The sequence below is a fragment of the Phyllostomus discolor genome, chromosome 2, assembly GCF_004126475.2.
Source record: "Phyllostomus discolor isolate MPI-MPIP mPhyDis1 chromosome 2, mPhyDis1.pri.v3, whole genome shotgun sequence".
In the NCBI taxonomy this organism is placed as follows: Eukaryota; Metazoa; Chordata; class Mammalia; order Chiroptera; family Phyllostomidae; genus Phyllostomus; species Phyllostomus discolor.
Window position 1 is genome coordinate 143,824,757 of NC_040904.2, and position 17,700 is coordinate 143,842,456.

Consider the following 17,700-nt stretch of genomic DNA (forward strand, 5'->3'; position numbering starts at 1 on the left):
TCTTCAGTAACTCTTCTCAAGTCTTAAAGTACTATGCAAATGAATGTACTATACTCACATGTTATAGAGATACTATACCAAGCCAAAGATTTCAGTCAGTTACCATAATTTCGGAGTAGAAATTATGGAGCTGCCTAAGCAACCCAGAGTTTTGAGTGTTTTATTTGGGGCAGGTACTATAGTAACAGATGAAAGGCACTATAGCATCTGCCTCTCTCTCCTTCCCCCATTAAGATCAAAGTGTTACTGGACAGGGACTGGGTCAGAGTGGGTCTGCCTTGGGCCAGCCTGTAGTGTGTGGGTTCCTGACTTCATGTAGGAAAGATTTCACAAAATAAGTCCAGGTGATTTTGAGAGTACATTTATTAAAGCTGGGGACAGTGAAACAAGGAAGCGTCTAGGCTAGACGAAGCAACAGGAGAGAGCTTAGGTGGGGCTGCTTTGGCTCCATAGAGATGTTATGGGAAGGAAGTGAGCCAAGTTGGGCTGCTGACAGCTCACTGAAAGTCAGAGAAAAGAGGCCCTTGGGGACAGGTTTAGGGAGTGAGCCCGAGATGAGCTGCCGCTGCCCATTACTCCCCTGGTTGCAAGTCTCTCAGGGACCTTCGAGTTTAGGAGATGTGTGCTTGCAGGGGAAGGAAAAGGGTAAGGGAAAGGCACTCTGCCTGTCCCTGGAGGCAGAGTGTGCTGCATCCCCTGTTTTGAGGGTTTTTAAAGGCTGGGAGTTTAGGGGAGGATCTCAACAGAATGTTCATCAGCTTTTCCAGGTGTGCCATGTCAGCGTGATGGTCTCCACTGACTGACCAATGCCAGGGCATGATTAACCATCGAAGCTGACCTTGGCACCAGCACCTGCTTTTGCTGCTTTCCTGGGCCTAGAGATGAAATACGACTGAGGCCTAGATGTCTTCCCTTGGGAGGGAAGGTCAGGGGAATCTAAACCCCATGACCACAGATAATGCCAGGGGATGAAGGCCACCCTGAGGCCCGCTGCCAGTTTTGCCCCTTGTTAGGCACCCAGGCTTTCCGCCCTGGTGACCTTCTGTGTCTGGCTGTACATTGCTCGGCCAGTTAGTTCGGCTCTCTGTCTCAGTTTCTCCATTCCACTTGCAAAGGAATTTCCCTAGCTTCTTACTATTCCATCTCAGGGGCTCATACTCCCCTCCACCAAGGTCAGAAGTCATCCAAAAGGACTATTTTGTCTGGCCCTCACATTCATTCAAGTCTAAATTGTAGACTTTAGATATTGTCTCCAGGTGAGCTTATATTTATCGGCTTTTTGGAGGTGGGGGTTGTGTTAAGAGAAATGATTTGTGAAATGTAAACATTTAAAATAAATGTAATCCTGTTTGGACATTTCTTCATTTTTAGAGATATTGGGAACCTTGAGAACTGAAATTAGCTTGGGCATTCTCAACTTTTAAAAAGTCCTGAATATGACAAAGAACTCTGGCTTCTGGTTATTTGACCTTGAATATATTTCTATACTTTGGAAACCCAGTTTAATCATTTGTAAAATGGGATAATAATTTCTACCCTGCCCACTGCATGATGCTATTCCAGTGACCAAATATGTAAATGCCTTAGAAACCGTGACACATGGGGTGGGGTCTAGCACCCCCACGGGCCAGCTGTGTGACCTTGGCCAAGCTGATAACCCACACTGTAGAAAGAAGAGCACACCCAGACTTGTTTTTAACCCCTGCCAGCTATCACATTCTGTGATATTAAAAATAAAGTTTAAAATAAAAGTAAGGAAGTTATTATGATCACTTCCGTTTTACCTTTAGTAGCTGCTGCTGTGTTTACAATAGCAGGGCCAACATAAACTGGTCTTTTTGAATTATACTTTTATTACATGGAATTGAGAGTTTACCATTAACAGACTCCAGGAAGCTGGACAGAGGGTGGAGCTGAAAGGAAAGCAGCAGCAGGTTTATTTAGAAAACGCATTTTTGCAAGTCCATGGCTAAACAAATCTAGCAATCGCAGGTGACTAATCTTAACAGTCTTCAGAACTAATCAACTGCAGCCAATCTGTAATTCAGAGCATGTGGCACAAAGGAAATGAAAGCTGAAAAGGGGCAGAGGAAGAATGTCAGAAACCATGGATTTAGTTTATACATGCTTTGCAAATAAGCAATGAAGAAAAAAGGAATGTTTGATAATGAGTTTGATGAGTTGAGAATGTCTGCTTTGAGTTTGATAATGACAGAATCAAGGAAGAAATTAAAGTATTTCTAAAGAAGAAATTCTAAAATTACTCTCTCCTTATCAAAACTTTTTTAAAAAGATTTATTTATTTTTAGACAGAGGGGAAGAAAGGGAGAAAGAGGGAGAGAAACACCAATGTGTGGTTGCCTCTCACATGCCCCCCACTGGGTATGTGGACTGCAACCTGGGCATGTGTCCTGACTGGGAATTGAACCAGTGACCCTTTGGTTCACAGGCTGGCGCTCAATCCACTGAGCCCCACGAGCCAAGACTCAAAACTTCATTAAGTAAATAATTTCACCAGTTTCTCTCAAATAGACATAAACTCAGTTTTCCTAGATTCTCAACCTTTGCTCACTCTTACAGCCTCTCCCTCAGTAGTTCTGCTGTCTCAAAAGCCACTGTTAATGTCAGTTCACAAGACCTTCCTTAGCCATGGTTCAGTCTTAATTCACCAATTCTTTATTGATCAATGTTGTTATTAATATATGTGTGTGTGTGTGTGTATGTGTACAGAACACACAAAAAGAGTACTCCAGGCAATTATATTAGTACAGAATTGTTCAGTTTATAATAGATTCCTGATCTTAGTATCAGTTATGTTTCAGAAAAGGTGTATTCTGTCATGCTCTAATGTTGTTCATATAAATAATCTTCCTTTTTATCACTAATGTCCAGAAGCGAATGACCTTATCTCTAAAGAAAAAAAGAAAAGAAAAATCAGATTGCCCTACCTGCTGCTTATTCTAAAGATTCATTCTAATGATAGATCCAAGGCTGGATTCCACGGAGACTCACTTGAGGTCACTGGTCCCTATATATCCACCATTGTCTGCATGTAAAACTTTGCATATTGGACAGCGGTGGGCTAAGTCCCAACCACAGGTATGTTCTGTTTAAATAAGTATTTTAAATATTGTTGAGGAGACATTAAAAATACATAGACACTTAAAAAGAAAAGGCCTGATTTCTGGCCTCTCTTAAAAAATTGGGAAATCTGGCAACAATGGTCACCCTATATTCCTTCTGTTCTCTCCTCCTGCCCCCGCCACCCTCTTTCTGTTCCTGCCTCCCTCCCATTCTCCACTGAAAAACCCTAGTGCACTTCATTCATTTAGATTTCCGGCCTGGCCCCACTGGGACAAGAGTTTTCTACCCCAGATCACAACACTGGTAGCATGTTTGTTTGGATTTCCTTTATTTACAGTGCATTCTAAAAGGTTTTCCTGCTTCTGAGTTTTTGTCTTACTGTCAGTACAGGGGTGGATAAAAGGAGGTTTATAGTTGTCAGTACACAAAACAGTTTATTCTTGTTTCATTATTTATTATTGTATTGTTTTCCATGCGAACAACTGTAAGTCTACTTTTGCCCACCCCTGTATAATATAAGCATCTTAATAGTAAAAGACTAAAAACATACTTTTTAAAAACATGTATCAGTGGTATAAATGGAGAAGTTACAGAGAGTGAGGGTAGTAGAAAAACTGAATTGAAAAAATGCAAATTAAGGAAAAAGTTAGGAAATTTCACCAACAGACTCAGAAATCCAAAACTCATTAAAATGAACCTGTAATTTAAGAGAACCTGAATCTCATTAACCTTTTAACCTGGAGGAACTAATTTTATGGTGAACCCTCAAAATAAACTAGTTCAAAAAAGTAGGTGCTCATATAGCTACATGTTACACACTATAGACCGGTTAAATAGTGGGCTGTGACTGCCCAGTGAAATCCCTGGTTGCATATCAGGAATTCCTAAATGTGGAACCACCTTGGAAGCTTAAAAAAAAAAAACATATATATATACACACACACACACACACACACACACACAGGTGTCAGAATCCACTCCAAGGATTTAGGATTTCATTGGTGTGCAGTTTGGCCTGGATGTTGGGATTTTTAAGAGTTCCCCAGGTGCTTCTGAAATGTGACAAAATTCAGAGGCACTGCTGTAGACATTTCTTTGGCTGTAATTAAATATTGGGTTGGCCAAAAAGTTCATCTGTTTTTTTCTGTAAAAATGGCTTTAGTAGTGCTTAGTTTTCTTTAACTTTATTCGAAACAATTCTGTTAGATTATATTGTGACAGCTGTCATATCAGTGTGCATTTTAAAAACATCAAAATTGGTGAATTTTGGTGTAGCCATTATAATATGGAAGATGGAAGAAAATATGCAACATTTTCTGCATATTTTGCTTTATTATTTCAAGAAAGGTAAATATGCAACTGAGAAGAAAAAAAAGATTTGTGCAGTGTGAGGAGAAGGTGCTGTGACAGATTGAATGTATCAAAAGCAGTTTGCAAAGTTTCTTGCTCGAGATTTCTTGCTGGACAATGCTCCACAGTCAGGTAGATCAGTTAAAGGTGATAGCGATCAAATGAAAACATTAATTGAGAACTATCAATGTTCTACCACACAGGAGATAGCCAAATGTGTAGAGCAGGACCAATAAAATGGCACTGGTCTGGTCAAGATAGCATAAAGTATATAAAACAAATTGGAGTCACTCATGTCAATCACGATGGCTGCGAGCCACTTTGGTTCAAGAGGGAAACTAAGTCATGCTAGACACAACTGGCAAGGAGACACACCTAGGACATCTATCTGCACACGTGGTCAGAACAGCCTTGTCTGCAGAGCGGGACCACCCATAAGTAGGCTCCTGGGGAAATTCCCCACTTGCCAGCAGGAGTGCCAAGACATTTATCAAAGAGACCCAAAGGGGTGGAGTACACCACCCTCAAGGGCATAACTGAGGCAAGCTCCAGACCACTGCTGAGACAGCTGAGCTCCACACACCAGAGTGCTGTTCCACGCCATACGGATCTCCCTTGGCATCGCTGCTGGAGGCTCTGTCCTGCTGCCCACCTGCCTCCAGAGACCCTTCCTTGCAAGATGCCTATGGCTCCCTTGCCCACTGTGCTGTCTCTCAGACGCACAGACTGAGACTCTGGGGCTCAGGTTTGTTATCCCCCAGTTCGCTGGTGTGATGTTGTTATAGATTATTTCTGAGTGATGATTAGTATTGTTATTAGGTTAGCATAGATTTAGATTAAATCTGCATTAGTAAAATCTGAGTGAACCTTTATTAATAAAGTCTGAGTGAATGGCATAGTCACCTGCGTCAGCTCCCTGTTATTTCTCAGTGCCGGTGTCACCTGTAGGTCTGGTGGTGGCACAGGCAGCTCGGCACTCTCGGTTCTTAAGGCCGGGTCACATGTTTGGAGCAAAGACAAAAGCTGGCTTATCAGAAAGACTGTATCAGGAACACACACTCAGTACACCGATATACTCAAAATATCCAAATCAATAAAGTTATTAGTGAAAATGGAAAATATGTCCTTCATTTTATAGAAAAAAGGTAAATGGACTTTTTTGCCAACCCAATATTAGGGTTATTACCTCAAAGCCACTGGTAATTCCTGAGAGTGAAACAAATCCTCTGCATATCCCCAAAACTGGAGGGAGAAGGTCGGGGAGTAATTTCTCCAGAAGGTGCAGGGAATCCCGAAACTAAGGGTTTGAGATGAGAGCAGTCCAGAGGGCAAGCCTGTTTACCCCAAAGGAAAATGTTATCCAATCCATGTTATCTGATTCACTGGTGTAGAAGGGAGCTTCACAAGTTCATTCCTGAACTCAGTCTCCATATCCTCGATTGTAAAATGGAGACAATAATTCCCCTTGAAGGTTGTTCTAGAGATTAAATGAGACAATAGTTGGTTAATAAAAAGTAACTATTTTAATCTAATACTCAACAATTGCAGTTTTTTCTGAAAGCCACAGCCGACACTGCCTGCGAATATTAAACTCTCTCCTCTTTTACACGACACAGCACTCCTCTTTCAAATGCTTTATTTCACGTTGTTCTAGGATTAGTCAGTGCATGTGGCCCCCTGGATAGATAAGAATTGTTTGAAAGGGAAATTAAGTAGACCATTTATCAACAATGATAAAACTTGCTTGTTTCTCACAGAACTTAATACAATTTGTTGAGAGACTTGAACCTAAAATTGTCAGAAGGAACTGGCCAAAAATTTCAAAATGATATCCAGAAAAATCAATGGGTTAGCAGTTGAAGAGTGGGTTATGAAAAAGCATTTTTTAAAGGTAGAATACTCCATACTTTATGCTTTACTTTTTAAATTGTGGCTATAACAAACTTCACAAACTTGGCAGCTTAAACAATGTAAATAAATTATCTTGTAGTGTTCTGTGTTATGAAAGGTAAGAGAATATGCTTCCCCAAGAGACACCACTTTGGTATATTGATGATTTTGAGCTGTCGGCACTTGAAAAACAGCAAATGCAGCAAGAGGATTTCTCTGAACTCCCCTTATCGGCCTAAAGACAGAAACTCTGAAAGGAACCCAACTGTTATAAATCCCCTCCCAGGAGTTTCATCAGCCAGGGAAGACTGAGTCTTATCATTGGAAAGGAGATATCCACATCACGGCCATGTCACACCCACGTCAAGTCCAAACAAACTTTGTCACAATCACACCTCCCATCTATTCTTCTAAAGATCCATTCCTCTCTCATAAACATCATTTACTCTCCCTAAGAGGTGTGTATCCCTCATTCCCCTTCCCTATTAAGATGGTGTTTAATTCTGAATTCTAAAGCTACTTCTTGAGTTACTCACATTCCATGGTTATCTCCCACGCATCCAGGAGGCACACATGTTAATAAACTTCTGTTTGTTTTGCCCTTTTTAATGTGTCTTTTATTACTGGAGTTGGGGGAGGGATGCAGTCAAGAGCTCAGAAAGGTTGAGGAAAACTTATTTTTCCTCCCCTACAGTTAGAAATATGACACGGATCTCACTAGGCGAAGAGGAATGTGCTGGCAGGGTATGTTGCTTTCTGGGTGCTCAAGGGGAGAAGCCCTTACCTTTTCCAGCCTATAGAGTCTGCTTCCCTTGACTCTCAGCTCCCTCCTCCTTCTTCAAAGCTAGAGAGGTGAAGCCGAGTCCCTCTTCGTGCTGCCAACTGCCTTCTCCACAGTCACGTCTGACTGCTCTCCTGCCTCTCTTCCTCTTTTAAGGACGCTTGTGATTAGGGCCCACCTGGCTACACCAGGGTGCTCTCCCTAGTTTAAGGTCAGCTGACGAGCAACTTATCCCATGTGCTCCCTAATTTCCCTTTGCCATGTGACAGAACATATTCACACAGCAAAAAACTGCAGAAAGTCAAACTAGACTGCAAATTAGTTTGCAATACATGATCATCTTATCTTAACTCAGTCAAGACTGTTATTTCAATTCCAGGAATTAGGATGTGAACATCTTTGGGGGCTGTTCTCCTGCCTATTCCATTTTAAGCACACCCTGAGAAGCTCCGTAGGATTAAGAGTTTGTAAAGAAGTAGGGCCTGACATAAGACAGATTAAGATAATAGTAACTGATAAGTCGTGCAGCACAAGGTAATCACGCCTCCACTCCTCCATACCAGATCCATGGAAGACCTTGCTCATTAGTACGGCATATTTGTAACCTTGGGGTCCTTCTCCACACAGCTCATTAGACGGCCACTGGTTTAGTCAATCAGACTTGGCTAGTGCACACTGAAATCGACTTTCCACCCTAAATCAGAACAATTGTAGTGGTAAGAAGCTTGCTCTGAGGCCCTTTTTTGGCATTAGGTGGTGATCTGATGATTTTAAATTGGCAGACAAAAGGAATCTAAAGAACAATATAAATGAACAAACAAAACAGAATCAAACTCATAGATACAGAGAACAGACTGATGGTTGCCAGAGGGGAGGGGAGTCGGGAGAGTGAATGAAAAGGTGAAGGAATTCAGAAGTGCACATTGGTAGTTACAAAACAGTCATGGGTATGAGAAGAACAAGCATAGGAAGTATAGTCCCTAATATTATAATAGTTGTGTATGACACCATTTGGGCGCTGGAAATACCAGGGGGAACATTTTGTAAAGTATATGATTGTCTAATCACTATGTTATACCCCTGAAAGTAATACAAAATAATATTGAATGTAAAATGTAATTGAACAAATTGAAAAAAAAGGAATCCCAGTTGAGCTACATAAAGAGCTCATAATACGACAGTAAAATAAGTGAAATGAATTCAGTCTTGACAGAAATCAGTGTCTGTACGATTCCTCATAGAGAAATCTGTGCAGCAATTGAGAAAATCTGCATTTCTTTCTGGTCTCACCCACATAACACAAAGCCTTCTCTTGAGATTTATTATCATGCGTCCTTTTTCCTATGAGAATATTTTGCTTAAAGATTTGAATTATGCTTATATGTAGGTCTTTAGCATTTTTTATTATTTTAGAATAAAACACTACAGTGCTTTATAAGTATAATATAAAAGTAATCCATGATCATGGTACAGAAGTTAGAAAAATCAAAGAAGAAAAAAGAAGAAAAACCACACATAATTCTATTCATCAAAAGTAAATTTTGGTGCTTATTCTACCAGATGTGTTTACGTTCACTCATTTATTCAACATATTCTTGCTATGTCTCTGTGTCAGGAACTACTCCAGGCTTTGAGTGTAGAGCATGAATAAAACAGACAAAAATCAATGCTCCCAGTGAGCTTAGTCATGTACAAAAATATACATACTTTTAAAATCAAAATACTATTTTTCACATTGTAACTGCCTTTTTCTATAGTCTTTTTTTTAAAGATTTTACTTATTTATTTTTAGAAATAAAGGAAGGGAGGGAGAAAGAGAGGGAGAGAAGAAACATCAGTGTGTGGTTGCCTCTCTCAAGCACCCCACTGGGGACCCGGCCCACAACCCAGGCATGCGCCCTGACTGGGAAGTGAATTTGCAACCCTTAGGTTTGCATCCAGCACTCAATCCACTGAACCACACCAGCCAGCACTATATGGTCTTTTTTTTTTTTTTTTAACTATCCCCCTAACACTGTCAGCCTTTTTTAGTTTTCCTGGTAGTCTTTTTTTTTTCTTTTTTTTTTTTAAATTTTAATCATTGTTCAAGTACAGTTTTCTTCCCCCTACTCCCATTCCAGCCCACCCACCCAACCCTGTGCCCTTCCCCCCCATTACCCCCCACCCCTAGTTTTTGTCCATGTGTCCTCCGAATTTGTTCCTGTAAACCCTACCCATTCCCCCTTTCCTGGTAGTCTTGACTGAACTGAGACCTAAGTCAAGGTGAGTATGGATTACTACCTAATTGGCAGTCCAGTCTGACTTCTAGCTCCATAGTGTAATGCTGTGATCAGAATGCTGTGAATTCCTTAGAGTCCACAAGGCTACTTAGTGAGGGAATTGAAAAGAACATTCTATCTTGTTCCAGTCATCTACAGCTTCCTAATGTATCCCCTTAAAACTTAGTGGCTTAAAAAAACCAACATTTTATTATTAGTAACTCTCACAATTCTGAAGTTTTTCTCAGCTCAGGGGGACAATTCTCAGAGTTTTTTTCCAGTTCAGCCTGACAGCGTTTGGTACTGGAGTCTTCTCGAAGGTTCCTTCACTTACACGGCCCATGGATTCTGGCCATTGGCTGGAATGTCAGCTGAAGTCATAGCCAGAACACCTACCAAGCACCTCCCTATGTGGCCTGGACATCCCCACAACATGGTGGTTAAGTTTACTGATAAAGCATCTTCTAAATCAGAAACTATATCCCCTTTTAGACCTAGGCGTGGAAGTCCCATAGGGCCACTTCCACCGCAGTAACAGGCTCACCGGATTCCAGGAGAGGAAACATGCATCTCTTGATGGAGGACAACCAACGTCACGCGGTAAGGGGCGGGCTGTTTCATGGTGGCTGTCTCTGGGACGTGCTGTCTGCCCTTGGCCTCCTCACACCTTCAATCTGTAAGGTTAAAATCAGAAACAGCAGACTTTCCGGGGCCACTGTAAAATGAAGAGAAAAATCCTGTTACTATCAGTTATCTCTAAAATAATGACTCAAAGATTCAGTTTAGTAAAAAAGAACTGACAATGAAATAACCAACTATTCTAATTTTCCCTACATTTATCCCAGGGATTCATATTTCAAAGTATTAGTTGATAAAAAAAATTTGATCAGGTTTTTTTCCCTTTACTTTGCAAAACTGTCCCTGAGAAAGTGACACATAGTCCTATGTATAAAGCATTAATTTTGGCATCCAAGACTATTAAAATACAACCTAGGTTGATCAGTGCTTAAATGTAATGCTAAGAAGGCTGTTAAGTAGGTCCCAAACGTCTTTGAAATCTCTGTGTACATTACTGGGAAGGGATAAACACATTAAAAAGCCAAATAAGAATTCAGAGGAATTGTTTAACAAATACTTGCTGAAGCAAATCAACAGTTTATTCTTTCACTTCAACACAATGAGCACTTATATATCTGATACAAATACTAAGTATTCAGGATATAATAGCGCTTTAGGCTATACATAAAGTAATATTAAAATGGTTGATACCATATATCATTTCACTAGCACAAGTGAAACTGTTTTATATTTACTGTATTATATTATATTTACTGTATTATAGCAAATATCATATGAAGAAGGATTCTGTGAAGCAGATGTATAAACACCATAGTGAAATTCCCACAACAGGATGCTACCTATCTAATCACAAACACTCTACCTGTTGTACAGAAAACACATTTTCATATCTCTTTTTAAAAAAGGGTTATTTCACAGGTTCACAATTGCTTTCCATAGAAGGGACAGTCAAGCTGATACAGTAGCTGAACGCCATACGAGGACACGTAGGACAGAGTTCTTTTGTCCTGACATCAGAAAAGTACCTTCCTTGGTTGTACTAAGTTCTCAAATCCTCACTCGAGCATTTAATATAAAGAAGGAAACATTTCTCTCTTTCTGAGTCCAACCCTGTCTCCTTAGAAAATTCACCACAAAGTGAGTAAATGGCCATTATTTCTTTCAGACCTGTTTTCTGACCATGAGCTCATTAACACTAAAGTTCTGGTTAAAAATTTTTTAATATTCTTTAGAGTTCAATATATGAGAATGACTACCACAGTTTCTAGCAACATCACGCATTAATTGATAAAGTCAACCTAAGAAATCTGAGATTCTGCTGCATGATGTGCTCACCCTTGTTGACTTAATATGTCCTTCATCTAAGCAATAAAGAAACTGTGGAACAGACAGAGGACTATCACAAACCAGCAAAGGGAAGTCCTGTTTTGTTCTCTGTGTTTTGTTTCTGAGGTTTGGTTTTGCTGTAGAAAAGGGAAGCTCTCCCTCGTATCGGGAGCCTGCTCAGCAGTACTATGCTGAAACAAAAATGGCCCTGGCAAAACCATATTTTCCTGAAATCACAGGTTTTCTCCTATTGCTAGAAATGGTTTAGGGAACTTATATCATCCAGGTATTTTCCAGAAAATTTGATTTTCTTCCTTGAGCCAGTACTTAAACAGGGAGAGGGAATGATGGAAAAGTTTTCTTCCTGTTCTCAAGATAGACTCATCACCTGCAGGGGTCCAGGAGTGGGATTGGATGTTTGTGAGCTTTTTCAGGTCTTTACCTGATATTTTTCTTGCACTTTACAAGTCAGAATTTTAAATAATCTAGAATGATATAGTTTATGGTGCTTGGGATTTTTGCCTTAACTTTTGACATGGTAACTACCATAGTGTTTCAAACTGTTTTTCTCCAGATAGTGCAAATATGTCAACTGTATGATAATTACTTGTAAAGCACTCCTTCTGTTTAAGTTCTATACACATGATCTTAGGCCTTCTTAGGTCAAAGAAGTGCAAGAGTCTAGTGGTAAAAAGTTATCATCCCATTTAATTATATAAAATCGTGGAGAAGAAAAAATAGTAGTTATAATTGTCTGATTCATTCCCAGTTTCCAAAATCTGTTGTAAGAACTGAGGTTTCATTTCTTAGGCATTGAATATACATATCTAGAAAATCAACTTACATAAATCAAGTTAACTGACCTTTTCATGATGGGTACTGTAATCCCTCGCCCTGGTTTGATTTCCTGAATTTCTTCCTGTATTTGTTCATTCATTTTGCCAACATTTATGAGGCACCTAAAATATTCTAAGCCTTGTGCATTAGCCTAAAAGCTCAAGTGGCATGAGATGAAAAAAAAAAATCCTGGCCATCAGAGAGTTTGAAGTCTAGCAGAGAAACCAGTCACAAAACAATGTGCTGATAGAGGATGCACTTAATAATCTGTCTAACAAATATTCCAGACACTGAACAAGGTCATGGGCATAGAGCAAAGAATAAAAAGACACTTCCCTGTTCTCATGAAGAACAGACAGAGATAGGTCTCAATCAAATGTAACACAGATATAAGTTGATTGCTGTATAATTTAGAGCTCTCTCAGTTCCAAGTGGCCAAACACCCAACTCACACTGGCCCAAGCCAAAAAAAAAAAAAAGGATATTGATTGACTCATGCAGTTAAAAAGCCAATGGCTAGTTGAGGCATGGGTTAGTATCAAGCTCAAACAATGTCACCAGGACCTGGTACCTCTCCTTATACTTCAGCCCTGCTCACATGGGTCTTAGTTTCATTTCCATGTTCATATCCAATGATACAAGAACAGTGTGTCTATTCTTCCAACGAACATCATGGGCTGACTCCGATTAGTCCAAAAGAGAACACATGCAGATTTCCTAAACTATCCCTGGCCAGGGGAATGTGATGCTCTGATTGGCCAGGCAAGTCGCATGCTCATTTATAGAGTTGGGGATGGGACCAATTTCAGGGGGAGCCTGTGAACTGACAGTGGGGAAGGGCGCCCCAAAAGAAATTGGGGGTTTCTTACCTTTTGATAAGGAGGGGGAATAGCCATTGGCAGCCAAGCCACCCCATGTCATCACATCTCTCTGTGCCCTCCTTTCTCATCCAGGAGACAAATGTAGCAACCAAAATTTCACTAAAGCAATTTCTATCCTTAATGATGCCTCTCAAAAAAATTGTCAAAGGGGATTCAGTTCATAGCCTCAGACACACATCTTGATATTCTCTTTTCCCCTGCCCTCTCACTCCCAACTCTCATCTCTCATACTGTCCCAGTCCTCTCCACACGCCCTGTGGCCCAGTTCTACACAAATTCCTCCCAACTCTACTCACATCTCTGCTGTCCTTCCTTCATTTACTGTGCCCAAGCCCCTTCATCTGGGCCCACTTTTCTGTTACGTCTAGTACTTTTCTTCCCCAGTGTAGACCTTTTAGGCTTACCTGTTGCTTAAGTTTTCACTCCACTGATTACGCCCACCTGCATAATAAAGTTCAGAAATTCCCTTAAGAGGTGGGAGTGGGAGGGACCAAATGGCTACAAAACATTGGACTATTTTTAACTGAAGAAATGAAAAATACTGCACAAATGCTTATAATGTCTTTCCTTCCATCGCTGCTATCCAAATAATTATACCCCATAATATGTACTTTTAAAATGTGGTAAGATTTGGGATGAGGGTAAGGGAATAGTGGTGGACTTTTGAATTCAGATCTAAAGTATGAACTAGAGTGAACTAAATGAATGGGTTGGGCAGGCGACATGTTCTGGGAAGGAGACGTGTCATTGGATGAGCCCCTGAGCCTGGAGGAAGGCAGGAACTCTGAAGAAACAGGTATCTTCAGAGTGAGGGAAGCATGGCACAGGATGCGGCCAGCAGGTCACCCTCAGGCACTGGACCACCAAAGAGCAGACACTAATGACCAAACCGGACAGTTTGGCCCAAAAGATTTGCAGAGTTTGAGTCTCAGAAGAAAAGTCCTTCAAATAGCATTCCTAAGCCTCAGCCTTGTAAAAAAGTATCACTTCAAACAGTCCGTGCCTGGGTTGTTATGCTACAGCAATCTGATTATGTAAGTGCCTGTGAAAGAAGGAATGAAAAGTGCCTTCAGCACAGTGTCTCTTGGCTGAACCTGTTAGACATCTTTCTGTGATATTCTTAAGTTAGACAAGGAATCACTGCCAAGATCATTTTGCTGTTATAACCACGATCAGTTCAAGTTTCTATCTAATCTTTCACCACACAACTTTTTGAGAGAAATGTAATGCCGATAGGAGGTCAAAGTTGACTTGTTTATTTGCCTAAGGAAACAGGCCAAAAATAACCTTGTTTGTTTGTGCAAGTGTTTACTGATATGGTTGGGCTTAAAGTCCTCATCTTGCAATTTGTTTTCTGTTTCAACCATCTGTTCTTTGTTCCATTTTAAAAATATTTTTCTAGTTTTATTTTTTCAGTTGAGTGTTTTTATGATTTCATTTTCTTTTCTTTGATGGCTTTTGTTTTAGTGGTTGCTTTAGGGTTTACAATGCGTATCCTTTATCTGTTACAGCCATCTTGCAAGTGATGATATGCTACTTCACATACAGTATAAAAACCTTACAATAGCACACTTCCTTTTCCCACCTCCAGGCCTTTGTGCTGTTTTTGTTTTACTTCTACAGCAGTTCCCTTATCCACAGGGGGTGTGTTCCCAGCCCGCCCAGCGGGTCTAAAACTGCAGATTGTACTGAACCCTACATATATTTTTTCCTTTACACATATATGTACCTATGCTATAAATTTATAAATTAGGTGTAATAAGAGATTAAAAATAATAGCTAAAAGTAAAATAGAGCAATTATAACAATATAATATAATAAAGGTTATGTGAATGTGGCATTATTAAGGAAACTAAGCAATACTGAGACACAGGCACTGCAATACCGAGACAGTTGGTCTGATAACTGAATTGAACCAGAGAATAAGAGACTAATGGGTGGGAAGCACCTACAGTGTGGACACGCTGAACAAAGCGATCATTCATGATCTGGGTGGGTCAGAGCAGGACTGCACAGATTTCATCACTCTACTCAGAATGGCCTGCAATTTAAAACGTTATAAATATTTTATTTCTGGAATTTTCCATTTAATATTTTAGGAATGCAGGTAACTGAAACTATGAAAAGCAAAACTGCAGATAAGAGGGAAGTACTGTGCATATGTGATAAACCCTATAATACATTGTATATGTTGCATGTTTTTCTTGTGAAAGTTATTTTTTATCCAGATTTTTATCATAAGGGGAAAAAAGGCTTTGTCTTTACCTGTCTATGCACTATTTCTAGCACTCTTTATTTCTTTGAGTAGCTCCAGATTTCTCTCTAGGATCTGCCTGAAAGACTGTTTAAAGTTTCTTTTGGTTCATGTCTGCTCTGGTGAATTCTTTCAGCTTTTATATGCCTGAAAGAAACTGTATTTAACCTCCATTTCAAGTTCTTTTTCATTTGTTTTTGAATTCTAGGTTGACAGATTTATTTCTCTTAGTAGTTTAAAGATATTGTGCCACTGCTTAGTGGTTTACATTGTTTCCCATGAGAAATCTGCTGTCATTTTACCTCCGCCTCCCCCCCCCCCCACGCCCTCCATCTGCATGTGCTATGGTAATTTTCCCTCTGACTGCCTTAAGATTTCTCATTGTCATTGGTTCTAAGCAATGAGATTATGATATGCCTTAGTGTACTTTTCATGTTTCTTGTTCTTAGAGTTTGCTGAATTTCTTGGTTTTGTAGAATTATGGTTTTCATAAAATTTAGAGAATTTCTGGTCATTATTTCTTGAAACACTTTTCTGCCCATCTCAGAGACTGTAAACACATGTAATAGGTCATTCAAAGTTGTCCCACATCTCACTAATTCTCTACTCATTGTTTTTATCTTTTTTCCTCTAAGTTTAATTTCGGACAGTTTCTGTTGCCATGTCTTTTAAAGTTATTTAGGCTTTTATCTTGTTGAGTCTAACAGATTGCAATTTTCATTTCAGATATTATACCTATTACTTCCAGAAGTTCAATTTGGGCATTTTAAACATTTTTCATGTCTTTATTTAACATGCCTGAGCATTTCTCTACATTAACATGTGAACTTGTGGAATATACTTATAACTGCTGTAATGTCCTTATTCACCCATTTTATCAGTGTCATTTCTGGATCTGTTCTATTGATTGATTTTTTTCCTCCTTATTATGGGTTGTATTTTCCTGCTTCGTTGCATGCCTGGTAATATTGTTGATTAGATACCAGTCATTTTGAATGTTCCTCTCAGTCTTCAGAGCTTTGTTCAGTTATGCTATTTGGAAATAGTCTGATCTTCTCAAGACTTGCTTTTAAGCTTTATTAGGCAGGACCAGAGCAGCTTTTAATTGAAGGACAACTTTGACCCACTACTGAGGCAATGTCCCCTGAGTATTCTACCAGTACTCCGTGAATTAGAAGGTTCTTCCTTCTGGCTGCTGGGAGCACAACCAGCCCTGGTCCTGGCTGAGCTGTGGGTGCTGTTTCCTCTGCTGCATTTGGGCAGACCTTTCATTGCTTCAGGCGGTTTCTTCCCCCTCGTGCTGTGATCAGTGCTCAGCTGAAGACTTGAATGTGATTTCTATAGTTGTCTGGATCTTTCTTTGTGTGTAGCTTTCTTTTACCTGGTACTGTGCCCTGAAAATTCTAGCCACCTTGCTCTCCTTGGACTCCCAATTCCATCTTCTTACCTCACAGAGATGGCTGGGCCCTGCCCGAGGTCCCTCCCTCTGACTTCAGCCTGTGCTCTAGACAGTAGGCTGGAGTGGCCATAGGGGTCATTTCATTTGTTTTCCATTTTGCTGAGACATTTTTTCCCGTCCCTGTGAACCCTTCTGAGCTGAAAGCAAAAATCTTAAATTGGGTTCAAAGGTGGTTCTCAAACTTTAGTGTGTCCCTAAATTAACCGGCAGGCTTGTTAAAACACAGATAGCTGGACCCTCCCCCGGAATTTCTAAGTAAGTCAGTTTAAGACCTGAGAATTTGCATTTCTAATAAGTTCTGAGATGATGCCAAAGACTCTGACACAGGGACCACACTTTGAGAACCACTGTGTTAAACTTTTTGAGTAGGAATATCTCAGACGATGTTTATCTGCGAATCAGCAATAACTGTGTCAGTGAACCACACTGACAGTTAAGACAAAACCTGCCAGTCATAGAAACACAATCATAAGCCCTTATATATTGTTGTTTGGATTCACTGGAGACACATACAAGGACTAAAAAGCTATCTATGCTCTCTTATCTGATAAATCCAGGAAATAAGCTCCATAAAAATCATGTCAACCAAGCTTTCCCAAATTATATTCCTTAGAACATTAGTGCTCTGTGAGTTGTTAATAGGTATTTTGCGAAAGGTTTTTATAGTCAAATAGAATTAGGAACTTGTAATATGTTTCATGAATCCTCTAAAAGGGATATAAATATGAAGTGTTTCCCAAACTTATTTGACCACAGAACCATTTTAGTTTTCAAAACACCTATTAGCAACTTAAGGAACTGTAATACTCCTTGAAACACAGTTTGGAAAACACTGGAGCAGAATCTTGGCATTTGTAAGTTTACCATTTTCCATGTTAGCTAATAGGCAGAAGAAATCCCATTTCTGTAGTAATTCATGATTCTGCTAAAGTGAGATGGAACTTGGGGAGGAGTCACCCAGCTGATGAGCGAGCCCAGCCCACGGCCCACAATACCGACCA